A 10,127-nucleotide genomic window follows, 5' to 3' on the forward strand; every position below is an offset into this window, starting at 1 on the left:
GTTGAAACCAGCAGTGCGGACGGGAATGTATCTACAACTGTTCTGATTGGTGCTGCCAGTCGGCCATGTTTGTACAGCTGTAGACATACACGTGTCTTTGCTTTAGACTTTGCTAATGTTGCAGAGGAATAAACCTCATGCGGCCGTTAGATTAGTGCCCTAACCAGAGATAGAGTTGCCTGCCTGTCCCTGATACCTTATCTCTGCAATCATGTGCACCAACCATTCTGCCCTGATCCTGACCTCTGATTGGCTGACACTCACTGCTGCACCCTTGCAGTCTATCAATGAATAGTGACTCTTGTGCGCAGTTACAGGACAAGGACTATCAGCCCAGACAGGGGAGATTCACTTAAAGGAGAACTAAAGCTTAACTAAAGAAGTAGCTATAAATGTGTTTTGTGCTTCTGTACCAGCCCAAGGCAACCACAGCCCTTTAGCAGTAAAGATCTGTGTCTCCAAAGATGCCCCAGTAGCTCCCCATCTTCTTTTCTACTGATTCACTGCACATGCTCTGTGCTGCTGTCACTTACTGATCTTAGGGACCCACTCACAATATACAGTACACATAGAATAGAAATGTCACAATATAAGGCTGATTAGTAATTAATACAGATAATTACTACATGGCAGCACAGAAACCAGTGCAATTAGCATCAGAATTTAATAATCAGCCCTGTAGCATCAGCTTATATTACAGACCAACCTCATTTTCTGCTGGATAATTAGTGACGAGCCCTAAGCTTAGCTTCTCAACAGCTGCTCAGAGCCCACTGAGCATGTGAGTGTCACAGACACTTTCCAAGATGGTGACCCCCTGTGACAAGTTTGAAGTCCTGGATCATTGCTGCTATAGACAAGCTGAAACTTTAGCCTCGTGCAATAAGTTTGGTATATAAAATATGGCATTTTTAGCCATATTCATTTTTAAGGTTTAGTTCTAAGACTAATATTTTAAATACAAATGATAAAATCAATGTAACAGATCCAATGTTGTTGTTCTGAAGAGCTGACGGTAAATGTATGTGTCCTTGCCCTGCTCCCAGGGAATGGCATGATTCAGTATTGGGTAAAGCTCTTGGTACTGACTCAGCAATGTACTCAGCTCATTCCCACCACACCTTGCTGTGTCCTCTTTCCCTGTCAGTGCAATGTTATGGCAAGCTCTATGGCAGCACTGCTTCCTCCTTCTAAACAGAATGCTGAAACTTCATTTCCATTGGCAGTTTCAATGTATAATTATTCTCTCTAATGTGACATGTTAGCTCCCTCTGCTGGCCAGTTAAGAAAACTGAAGGAATTTGACTTTGCAAACAAAGGGACCTGTTATCCAGAATGCTCTGGACCTGGGGTTTTCCAAATAACGGATCTTTCCGTAATTTGGATCTTAAGACATTAAGTCTACTAGAAAATCATGTAAACTTTAAATAAACCCAATAGGCTGGTTTTGCTTCCAATAAGGATTAATTATATCTTAGTTGGGATCATGTACAAGCGACTGTTTTATTATTACAGAGAAAAAGGAAATCATTTTTAAAAATTTGGATTATTTGGATAAAATGGTGTCTATGGGAGACAGGCTTTCTTTAATTTCTGGATAACAGGTTTCCACATTTAAATTTAGTGATATTATTGGGGGGAAATAATCTAAAATATTTATCTCCCAGAAAGAAAACATAAATTGGCCGAGTAATTTAACATTACAGAATGATCCCATATCTGGAAAGTGGAGCATTCTCTATAACAGATCTATTAGTACAAGTATGGGATGTGCTATCTGGAAACCCGTTATCCAGAAAGCTCCAAATTATGGAAAGGCCGTCTCCTATAGACTCCATTTAAACCAAATAATCTAAATTTCCTTTTTCTCTGATTCTACACCATTTTTTTTCTACACCATTTTTTTTCTGGTCCCTTGAAAAACATAAAATTGGGGTTCTACTGTAAATGTTGCCAGCCCCCCAGGTATGTTTCTAGCAGAATGTTTGCTTCCCATGCAGCATGACAGTAAGGGGTTATTTACTAAACTCCGAATGTCAAAAACCCGAAAAATTCATGTTTTTTTAGTATAAAATCCGTATTTTAGTGGAAAAAAAAAATCAAGATTTTTGAAAAATGTCTGAATCTGAAAATCTGGCATCTCAGATGAGGTTGCATATAAGTCAATGGGAGAATTCCCAAAGATTTTTTTGATCTGCGCTTGGTTTTGTGCAATAACCTAAAAAATAACAATACATTTGTAGCCTTAAGGTGGCCATAGACATAGATGGCAATGTCGCCAAACGAGCGGATCTCTCCCAGATATGCCCACATTGAAGTGGACGCTATTGGGCTGATCCAATCATGGGGCCTAGGGCCCAACGATCGGATCATAATGGATCTGAAATGGATGGTCGGATAGCGGGCCCTCACCACATACACGCACAGATGTGGCCGTGATCCGATAGGGTTTTTTAACCTGCCCGAGATGTGACCGACTTTCAGCCAGATATTAATCGGGGAAACCCGTCGGATGGCCCCGCACACGGGCCAATAAACTGTCGGCAGGCCCGGACCGGTAATCTGTCGTATCGGGCAAATGCCCGAGGGGCTGCTCTGCCCTGTGTTTCAGTGGGCCACCGCTGGGCTGCAATGTCTGCGCTTCTTCGCCATGTCATTGGCAGAGGGCCTTTACGTCGTACCTCTCCTGTCGATTTTGATTGGCTCCGACGCACCAACTCTTGCAGATGCACAAGCCTGGCCCCTTCCTCATTACCACTCTTTGACAGTCACCGGCCATTCTGGTTGGCAGCGGAGGAGGAGCTGCGCCACCGGCTGTAGAGTGACAGGACGCATGGCAACTGGGCTCCTTCGCTTCACCGGGGGAAGCATAAAACTCTTCCTGTTTTGGGGGCTGTGCCCAGAGGGAGGTTAATCCCTGTATGTGCACTGACATGTCCTCCAATCACACCAGAGTGAAACGCACGTCCAGTTCCCCTACCAATGCCCCCCCCCGGGACAAGTGGAGCGGGCAGCCGCCTCCTTCAACCCATTCCGGCTACAGCCTTGGCCGTGTGTGTGCTGGGAGATGTAGTCCAACCATTACTGAACGGAGGTCAGATATCTGTGTTAATAGTGAAGGAGACTCAAATGGTTTGGCTCTAGCGCCCTGTTTGGGCTAATTCAATCATATTTCATAATATAATGTCCAGCATCATCTGGGGATCCAAAGTAAAGCTTTGCCTCAAGAGCTGACACTCCCTATAATGCCTTTGCTATAAACGAAGCGCCAAAGCGCCAAAAGAGAAGAAAAGAAACAGAGAAAAGGGAGGGGAAAAGGGTAGAGGGTAGAGAAATAGGGTAGAGTAATAGAAAAGGGGAGCAAATCTTAAAGTGCCAGTAATTACTTTTACATTTATAGATAGTGGCTGTCTGTCCAGCAACTGTATTTGTGATTAAATATGGTATTTTTATTAAGAAAGAGCATCTACAATATATTGGGGTACAAAGCTACTAATAACATCGTCGCGTTTTGTTCAGCAGTTACATATTAGAGTGCTGACACTGGTATGAGCGCTACCAGGCAGGTTCCATGTTTCCATGTCTCACAGGGGGATATTACAGATGGCTGCCATTTGTACTGCTGCCAGTAGTTTTATCCCCCCCCAAGTAAGTGTTTGTGACATTCTGTGCTGAGCATTTACTCCCTTGAATTCATTATACGTGTATTATAATATAATAAAGCTTTATTTATAATATAAAGAAAGACATACACATAGTCATGTACAATAAAACTATACATAGATATATTTTTGTTTCTGGTTTCAAGAAAAACCTGGAGCTTTGTGTCTTCTCTTTTGTAGCCACTAGAGGTCAGTCTTGCCTCATATATTGGGAGACTGGACCAGGGAGAGAGAAATAAACATAAATAACCCCCATAAAACACCACCCTCTGTTCTTGAGTGATGCCCAGCGGCCAACACAAGGAACGCATCAAAAAAACGATCCATGCGTTAGAGCCCCTAAATTCCTTTTTGACAACAAATACAAAGGAATGTTGGGGTGTAAATGCCGAGCAATGTAAGGGTTTGTACATACAGCATATAGGATGCTTTAGTAATGTATACACTGCCCTGTGCTGATTATATACACTTACTGCACATCAGCTACTCTGCTGCAGGCTGAGTTATACAGGGAACTCTGAGTATCACTCATGTATTATAAGGGATAACGTACCCCCTACTGTAAATGATAAGGATATTAGAAGTCACTGAGGGGGTTCTGTGACCATATAAAGGCACAAGGCTACAGGCTGAGTTATACAGGGATCTCTGAGTATCACCCATGTATTATAAGGGATAATGTACCCCCTACTGTAAATGATAAGGATATTAGAAGTCACTGAGGGGTTATGTGACCATATAAAGGCACAAGGCTGCAGGCTGAGTTATACAGGGAACTCTGAGTATCACTCATGTATTATAAGGGATAACGTACCCCCTACTGTAAATGATAAGGATATTAGAAGTCACTGAGGGGGTTCTGTGACCATATAAAGACACAAGGCTGCAGGCTGAGTTATACAGGGAACTCCGAGTATCACTCATGTATTATAAGGGATAATGTGCCTCCTACTGTAAATGATAAGGATATTAGAAATCACTGAGGGGTTGTTCTGTGACCATATAAAGGCACAAGGCTGCAGGCTGAGTTATACAGGGAACTCTGAGTATCACTTGTAATATAAGGGATAATGTACCCCCTACTGTAAATGATAAGGATATTAGAAGTCACTGAGTGGTTCTGTGACCATATAAAGGCACAAGGCTGCAGGCTGAGTTATACAGGGAACTCTGAGTATCACTTGTATTATAAGGGATAATGTACCCCCTACTGTAAATGATAAGGATATTAGAAGTCACTGAGTGGTTCTGTGACCATATAAAGGCACAAGGCTGCAGGCTGAGTTATACAGGGAACTCTGAGTATCACTCATGTATTATAAGGGATAATGTACCCCCTACTGTAAATGATAAGGATATTAGAAGTCACTGAGTGGTTCTGTGACCATATAAAGGCACAAGGCTGCAGGCTGAGTTATACAGGGAACTCTGAGTATCACTCATGTATTATAAGGGATAATGTACCCCCTACTGTAAATGATAAGGATATTAGAAGTCACTGAGGGGTTCTGTTACCATATAAAGGCACAAGGCTGCAGGCTGAGTTATACAGGGAACTCTGAGTATCACTCATGTATTATAAGGGATAATGTACCCCCTACTGTAAATGATAAGGATATTAGAAGTCACTGAGGGGTTCTGTTACCATATAAAGGCACAAGGCTGCAGGCTGAGTTATACAGGGAACTCTGAGTATCACTCATGTATTATAAGGGATAATGTACCCCCTACTGTAAATGATAAGGATATTATAAGTCACTGAGGGGTTGTTCTGTGACCATATAAAGACACAAGGCTGCAGGCTGAGTTATACAGGGAACTCTGAGTATCACTCATGTATTATAAGGGATAATGTACCCCCTACTGTAAATGATAAGGATATTAGAAGTCACTGAGGGGTTCTGTTACCATATAAAGGCACAAGGCTGCAGGCTGAGTTATACAGGGAACTCTGAGTATCACTCATGTATTATAAGGGATAATGTACCCCCTACTGTAAATGATAAGGATATTATAAGTCACTGAGGGGTTGTTCTGTGACCATATAAAGACACAAGGCTGCAGGCTGAGTTATACAGGGAACTCTTAGTATCACTCATGTATTATAAGGGATAATGTACCCCCTACTGTAAATGATAAGGATATTAGAAGTCACTGAGGAGTTATGTGACCATATAAAGACACAAGGCTGCAGGCTGAGTTATACAGGGAACTCTGAGTATCACTCATGTATTATAAGGGATAATGTACCCCCTACTGTAAATGATAAGGATATTAGAAGTCACTGAGGGGTTCTGTGACCATATAAAGGCACAAGGCTGCAGGCTGAGTTATACAGAGAACTCTGAGTATCACTCATGTATTATAAGGGATAATGTACCCCCTACTGTAAATGATAAGGATATTAGAAGTCATTGAGGGGTTCTGTGACCATATAAAGGCACAATGCTGCAGGCTGAGTTATACAGGGAACTCTGAGTATCACTCATGTATTATATGGGATAACGTACCCCCTACCTGAACATCTGCATGTTTTCAGAAGTGACTCACAACACAGTGATTGTTGAGGAAACTGCCCACATGTGAATCACTACAATGGGTAAAAGGGTTTCTCAGAATGTTTACAGGAACAGCAAATAGTTATGTTATTTTCTTAATGATCCGAGCAATCAACCAACATGCCCTGCTGCACATAATATCACTTTTTGGACTGCTGCTTGCTGAGCCCGGTTCCTTCTTTGCACTTAACCCGCATGTCAAATACTCTGGAAGAAGAACACGTTTCTCATCATTGAGCCAGATGTATCAGTAAATCGTGCCGCATGTTTTTTGTGCTACTAAGGCTGGTGCTTAGGGGCAGAGACACACGCTTAGATTAGGGGAGATTAGTCTCCCAGCGACAAATCTCCTCTTCTTCAGGGCGACTAATCTCCCCGAACTGCCTCCCACCGGCTAGAATGTAAATCAATGGTGGGATGGCACTCGGAGCGCTTCGTTTTCCGAAGTTGCCTCATGAGGAAACTTTGGGCGACTTTGGAAAACGAAGCGCTCCGAGTGCCATCCCACTGGCGATTTCGATTCTAGCTGGCGGGAGGCAGTTCAGGGAGATTAGTCGCCCCGAAGAAGAGGAGAAATCTCCCCGAATCTGAGTGTGTGTCTCTGCCCTAAAGAGGAAGCAAACCCAAAAGTTAAAAAACCCCTACCCTACATAGACCCCCTCTCTCCTCCCCCCCCAGCCTAAGTATTACCCCGGGCAAATGCCCCTAACGTTTTACTTACCCCTGGATGCAGATTCAGGTATCGGAGTTCACGGCGCCATCTTCAGCCGCTTCAGTAATCTTCGGAATGAGACTGTCACTTCGGCAATTTTTGTGAGTTTCGGCGCATGCACAGTTGACGTGAAATAGAAAATTGCTCCAACTGCGCATCTGCCGCTCCGCCGGTTTCATTCCGAAGATTACCGAAGAAAAGAAGATGGCGCCCGCTAACTGCGTTGGACAGAATCTAGATGTAGGGGTAAATAAAGACTTAGGGGCATTTGCCCGGGGTAACACTTAGGCTGGGGGAGGGTTTTTTTTAACTTTTGGGTTTGCTTCTCCTTTAAGGGGATGCTGCAACCTTACTTTTAACCTGTGGCAGTTGTCTAAAGATTTCAAAGAGGCTGTTCACGGATTCATTTTTTCTTGGGAGGGTTTACATGTCCTTTAAAAAGAAAAGAAGTTACACTCCCCTGAAGTTTGTCCCTATTGTCATTCCATAGCTGACTCTGCATTTCTTTTCTGCAAAAAGCATGACCTGAACCATGGGAAGCATCCTGATTGATGGGCAGATAAGAGAGGTTAGCTGAAGCAGGGCCACTACAAATACTACACTGCAGTTACTTTTGGTGTAGCCCCCTCCATAGTCACTTCCTATACGTTCATTAAACCTTATTCATTCCATCAGATACTTCTGGCTCCCAATAGCCACAGTGTTGGCACATACTGAGCACAATTCAGCCCCTTCAAATAAAACTGATTAACCCCTTTATCAATGAGCATCATGTACATGTCCCCGTGCAGAAGCCGTAACCTGTGCATCATTTAGGAGTTGCAAGGGAAGAACATCAGATAACCCTGCACTTATCTCCTACAAGGTTGGGCTCTAATGGGCACAATTTGCACCATGGGTTGTAGCTCATCATTGCTTGAGCCCTTTAATCATTAGAAGCTGCAGTTACGAGCTGGCTAGTAGTTTTAAAGGCTAATGCGACCCAATACACTTGTCTGGTGTGAATCTTCACTTCATACGCATCAACTCTCTAAAATTCTATTCTATTTGGCACTTCCTCAGAGCTAATTTTTAATTCCTGGAAGAGCCTGGAAGAGGCCTAGTGAGGATGGGGATAATGTATGGCTCTGCTGGGATTCGAGCCAGGGACCTTTGGGTTTCTAAAGGTGGCCATACACAGGCCGATAAAAGCTGGCGACAGACCGTGTTGGCAGCTTATTGGCCAATGTATGGGGCCCCCCGACGGGCTTCACCGATCGAGATCTTGCGAAAGTCGGCCAGATCTCGATCAGATGGGACGAAAAATCCCGTCGGATCGCGACCGCATCTATTCGTTGATGCAGTCCGCCCGCCCATTACTATTCGTTAGGATCCGATCATTGGGCCCTATGGCCCATGATCGGATCGGCCCGATATTGCCCACCTCAAGGTGGGCATATCGGGGAGAGATTCGCTCATTTGGCGACATCGCCAAACGAATGGATCTCTCAGTGTATGGCCACCTTAACTCTGTGCCTTATAGTTTAGGACAGATGAGTAGCCAAATAGTAAGTGCACGAAACATGCCAGCTTGTTGCACAATATTTTTCACAATATCACTATATGGGCTTAAATAAAGTCACAATTGAAGGTGGATGTCGGTCTCCATGCAGATTCTCTCTAAGGGCTGACGTGTAGGAAGTGTCTATTAAAGCTGCGGCCTTGGTGTATTCTTGAGGGTGCAGCTGCTGGAGACGAGTTGTGCTGTCACACAGTTTGGTGAGCTCCGCTACATATGATCCCTTTTATCTCTAGAACATGGTGTGATTATTCACCCCATTTGGCTGCCCAAAGTGGACTGATCCAATAATTAGGTTGTCATACCAACCCATAAAAGACCCATGCACATCATCTGCCCCCAAACTTCACACACTGCCTAATACAGTCCTCCACCAATGGGAATTCCCAGCCAGCATCAGGCCGGAGAACCTGGGACCCACCAGAGAACTTGATCCCAAGGGCCCCCAGATCCTCAAACAACCACCTCAGTACCAATCCTAGCATCATGGTTTGCCCATACATGTTATTATATTACTATAAGGAAGGTGCGTTATGTTGTAGAGATGACGCCCCAAAAGGGATCATCCAACAGTAGTAGTTATACAATTCGCTCTACTGGGTGATGCAAAGAAAAGTGTTCCTCCAGCTTACGCTCATCAAACACATACTCATCACTTGTATTGATGTCTGGTGTTTTTCAATGCACAGGAACAGCCCATAGGCTGTGGTTTTTTTCTCAGCCGTTGGTGTTGTTCCATCTAATTAACTCAATGAGTATAATTGGCAGCTTGTTCAGACATCTGAGCTCTTCTCCGACGTCACAGTCTTCTCAATAACAGGCTCTTGTACATTTTGTTCTTGCCGCGTGTGCAGAGATATATGAACTGGAGCCATTGATTGGCGGTTCCTCGTGTAAACACAGATCATTCTGCACCCGCTGCATCCCCGCCTGATCCGCACCCTGTGCATTTCTATATTACAATGATGCACTTATTCCTACGACCCCTGGTGTGGGAAGGAACCGGATTTTCATGGGTTATCCCTTTCCTTGCTGGATAAGTGTGCTCTTCTGAGTAACATCATATGAGACATGCTTAGTGTATATACTGTACATATAATACACAAAAGCCATGAATATCCTGTAAATTATATCCTTATAAACGGTGAGTTCTGATGTCATCAGTTATAAACGGTGAGTTCTGATGTCATTTCTGTCACATGACTCACTGAAACGTGTGTATTATAATAAATAAAGTACCCCCAGTTGCAAAATATGAGGATATTATGTTACCTCGGAGTTCCATGACCTGTATAAAAACACTCGGCCGTCGGCGTCATGTTTTTATATGGTCATGAAACTCCTCGGTAACTTATAATATCCTTATAATTTACAACGGGGGGTACTTTATTCACTATATTCAATTAGGAATCCACCGATTCCAACCCCTAATTTGCATATACAAATTAGGGGCATGGAGGGCAATTGCATGACTTTTTGTCACAAAACAAGGAAGTAAAAAATGTTTTCCCCTTGCCACCCCTAATTTGCATATGCAAATTCGGTATTCGGCCGAATCTTTCGCAAAGGATTCGGGGGTTCGGCCGAAGCCAAAATATTGGATTCGGTGCATCCCTATATATAATATACAAGAGCCA

Source organism: Xenopus laevis, chromosome 8L, assembly GCF_017654675.1.
Source record: "Xenopus laevis strain J_2021 chromosome 8L, Xenopus_laevis_v10.1, whole genome shotgun sequence".
Taxonomy (NCBI): domain Eukaryota; kingdom Metazoa; phylum Chordata; class Amphibia; order Anura; family Pipidae; genus Xenopus; species Xenopus laevis.